Source organism: Lathyrus oleraceus, chromosome 4 (assembly GCF_024323335.1).
Source record: "Lathyrus oleraceus cultivar Zhongwan6 chromosome 4, CAAS_Psat_ZW6_1.0, whole genome shotgun sequence".
In the NCBI taxonomy this organism is placed as follows: domain Eukaryota; kingdom Viridiplantae; phylum Streptophyta; class Magnoliopsida; order Fabales; family Fabaceae; genus Lathyrus; species Lathyrus oleraceus.
The window spans coordinates 451,269,624-451,274,012 of record NC_066582.1 but is presented as its reverse complement, the minus strand read 5'-3'; positions in this window follow the sequence as shown (position 1 = coordinate 451,274,012).

Here is a 4,389-nt window from a genome sequence, read left to right as displayed (position 1 = left end):
GTGCTCAAGTAGACGGGTAATCTCATTAGGAATCTCTTCAACATCATCTTCTTCTGCCTCAAATACAGGGAACTCAAAGTTGGGAGATGGTGTTGGATCATTATGTTCAATGGGTTTGATCAACCTGCATAATGATTTTGGATATAAAAGAGATTTTAGAATTCAAACAAGGCAAATCATTATGCAGATGAAAAGATTGATTTTATTTTATTTTTAGGGTTTTTTGTGATCACCAATTTCATGCAAAAAAGCAAAAAGTGAAAATAATTTGGAAAAACAAACATTTAACATGAAATTTATTGAATGAATATCATTGTATTTATGTGCCAACAATGTCATCGCTTCTCCTTTTGGCATGGGAGAAGGGTTTTTAAACAAAAATGAACATTACGTGGACTTATGGACAACTGTTGGAACATCCACAACGACCCAATTATTGCAGACCCCTCTAGGGATGACAAAGTTGCCAGAATCCTCCTCTGCATCATATTCCATAACAACAGCAGCTTCTTGGTCTTCAATCGTGTGAATAAAACCACTACTCTGAAACAGACCGTGCTTGTTGAAGGTGCCTGAAGAATACCCTATGCCAGCCCGGGATTTATTGTCTTCCAGCTTAATCATTTGTCCTAAACTAGTAGTTGCGCCATGCTCAATGGCCAACTTCGCATCATTGTAGGACGCAAATGAAGAAGTTCCTTTCTTAGAAGGCTCAGCAATAGATAAGGCTTGGAACAACGTTCCAACCTCATCCTCAGCATCAATATAAGAAAAGGAAGACAGATGGCTAACCAAGAGAGCCTTCTCTCCCCCTACCACCACCAACTTCTTGTTCTTCACAAACTTTAACTTTTGGTGTAGGGTGGATGTCACGGCGCCTGCCTCGTGAATCCATGGTCTGCCCAACAAACAGCTATACGATGGGTGGATATCCATGACCTGAAAAATGATCTGGAAATCACTAGGTCCTATCTTGACTGGGAGTTCAACCTCACCAATCACTGTCTTGCGCGATCCATCAAAAGCTTTGACGACCACTCCACTCTGCCTCATGGGAGGCCCCTGGTATGAAAGTTTAGCCAGAGTAGATTTTGGCAACACATTCAGCGATGATCCTGTGTCTACCAGCGCATTAGACAATACATCATCCTTGCAATTCATGGAGATGTGAAGTGCCAAATTATGGTCTCTTCCCTCCTCGGGGAGATCATCATCACAGAAGCTCAGGTTGTTACAAGCAGTAATGTTTGCAACAATGCTATCAAATTTCTCTATGGTGAAGTCATGATCTACATACGCCACGTCCAACACCTTCTGCAAAGCTTCTCGGTGTGGCTCAGAGTTCATTAACAAAGACAACACTGATATCTTTGAAGGCGTTTGTAGCAGCTGATCTACAACATTGTACTCACTCCTCTTGATGAGCCTCAGCATCTCATCACAGTCCTCTCTAATCATGCCATTATGACAAGCAAGGACAGGAGTTCTAGCAGTCACGGCAGGTCTGTCAACAACAAGTTCCAGATTCGGACAAGAAGAATAATTCCCCAAAGGACGGGTAGCACTATCAATAACGGCATCAGCCCTTCTGGTGTCAGCCTGGGGTTTCGGCGGCGCCGAGAATGCACGACCACTACGGGTCAAATCACTGACATCAGCAATATTCACAATAGAAGTGGAGGGTAGGGGCACCTCCTTCCCATCTTCTAATGCAACAACATTATAACGACAGGGAACAGCTTTGTTGGAAGAGTATGGAACAGGGCCAGCTGGCTTAATAATGAGAGAGGGAGAAGCCTTCTACTTGTTGCCATCGTAACAGACAACGATAGACTCAAGCATCCTGAATACAGGGGATATCACATTAACTTCATCCTCATCACGATTCTGAAGCATCTCTATCATACCCTATTCCCGCATTTCTTGGATGTCTTTCCTAACTTGATGACATCCTCTCTCATTGACAGTGCATACACGGCAACTGTCATGGTCATGCTCATAGTGACTGTATCCACACAATAGTATATGCATCTCGACCAGTGATTGTCTGATATGGCTGACATATCTGACCTTGTATTTGCCAGGGCAACCCTGAACCATATTAACAACAGATTTCCCATGCTCGGGCAATGAGTTCTTCTTCACATTAGGACCTACGTCCTCGAAAAACAGAATACCACTTCTAACAAGGTCCTGAACCTTAGTCTTGAGAGGGTAACAGTTCTCCACATCATGTCCGGGAGCACCGGAATGATAAACACAGTGAAGCTCAGGCTTATACCACCACTGAGGGTTGGTAGGTATAGCAGGTGGGTCACGTGGAGTAATCAGCTTACTTTCAATCAATGAAGGATATAGCTCGACATAAGTCATTGGAATAGGATCAAAAGTGACCCTCTTCCTATCATAGCTTGTGCTGGTTTGATGGTTGTTTCGAGGCTGGTAGGCCTGCTGTTGAGGACGGTGTTGTTGTTGCTGATACTGTTGGTGTTGTTGTTGTTGGTTCTGATTATGATGTTGATAATGTTGATTCTCTCTGAAAACAGGTTCTATATGAGCCACCTGGTGCTGGTTACTGGCGGGACGCACAGTCTTCCTCTTCACAAAGGGTCTTCTTGATTTGGCATGGGAGGTCACAGCATGTGCCTCACCATCTTTCTTCATAGCAAATGCCCCGTAACATTTGGCAGAAGAGCCTTCTTCTCTAGTCAGGCGCCCTTCCCTGACTCCTTCTTCTAGATGCATCCCCATGTTCACCATCTCGGTAAATTCAAAAGGAGCGCTAGCAATCATCCGCTCGTAGTAGAATGAGCTTAAAGTCTTGAGAAAGATCTTCGTCATCTCCTTCTCTTCGAGCGGGGGCACAATTTGTGCAACCAATTCACGCCACCTCTGGCCGTACTCCTTAAATGTTTCTTTCTCCTTCTGGGACATGGCCCTCAGTTGGTCCCTATCGAGAGCCATATCAACGTTGTATTTGTATTGCTTGACGAAGGCTTCGCCAAGGTCGTTGAAGGAGCGGATGTTCGCACTATCCAGGCCCATGTACCATCTCAAAGCGGCACCAGACAAGCTGTCCTGGAAGTAGTGGATCAGGAGTTTATCGTTGTCGGTCTGAGTCGACATCTTGCATGCATACATCACATGATGGCTGAGCAGGCAAGTGTTTCCTTTGTACTTTTCAAAGTCAGGCACTTTGAATTTGACAGGAATCTTGACATTAGACATGAGACAAAGCTCAGCAGCAGATTTGCCAAAGAGGTCCTTCCCTCTGAGAGTTTTGAGTTCCTTGCGCAGCTCAAGGAATTGATCATTCATAACATCCATTTTCTCATAGACATCTGGGCCCTCAGGTGGCTCAGAGTGGTAAATGGTGTCATCTACTCTCGACAAAGTATGCACGACTGGAGGTGGCATAGTAAGGACCGGGCTAGATGCCGGCAAAGAAGCAAATGTTGGGGCGAGACCCTCTGGAACAAAATTAGCGGGCATCCCCTAGGGAAACCCGACTGGAATATTAGAAGGCACAAAATGAGCACTAGAAGCAGGCACAATAGAGGAAGCAACCTCTGAGATGACCGTCCTCTGGGGAGGAGTTGAAGGCGTTGGAGACGACTGGCTTTGGGCGGCCAAGAAAGACTCCATCAGGGCAGTCAATCTTGCCACTTCCTCCTTCAGTTCTCTGTTCTCTTGCTCTAGGTGATCCATTAGCTTTGATGAGTTGGCTCTGGTGTAGTACCAGTGCGTCAGCTTGTCTTCAAAATAAATGAAGAATACAGAGTTAGACCACTGAACAAGAAGCCCTAGAACAAAACCTGCTTATGCACATGATGCATGCAATGCTTGTGCATATGATTTTATTTTTATCAGAGGAACTTTTAGAGTTCTATTTGCAAATATTTGGAAAATATTAATCTTTTGGACATATAATGAATAATCATATCAATAATATCTAGAAAAATTTTACACCAAAGAAGTACAGTCTTGGTAACCAAATACAATACAAGAGAGAAGGAAAATGAACATCCTATGGAACCCTAAAAACAGTCGTCCAAATCTCTCGAGACCAGAAGATAAGCTGCACGAAGCCTCTTCACCTCTCTCTCATAGGCTGCCTCCATATCTGCCTTCTCTTTGGCAAGTCGGTCATACTTCCTCTTCCAAAACCTGGAAGACTGAGGAAGAAGAGATGTGACCACATCATCAGGCTCGTCGATAACCTGATGCTCCAAAAAACTCTATCAAAGCATCCATATCTCTAAGCTGCTGAAGTAGCTCCTCTCGCTCACGGACCCAAGCACACGAACGGTTTTCATCTCTCAACTCCTCTACTCCTTGGTCAGGGAGGGTTGAAGGCCCAACCATAACCATAAGTGTAGGTCTCGGGTA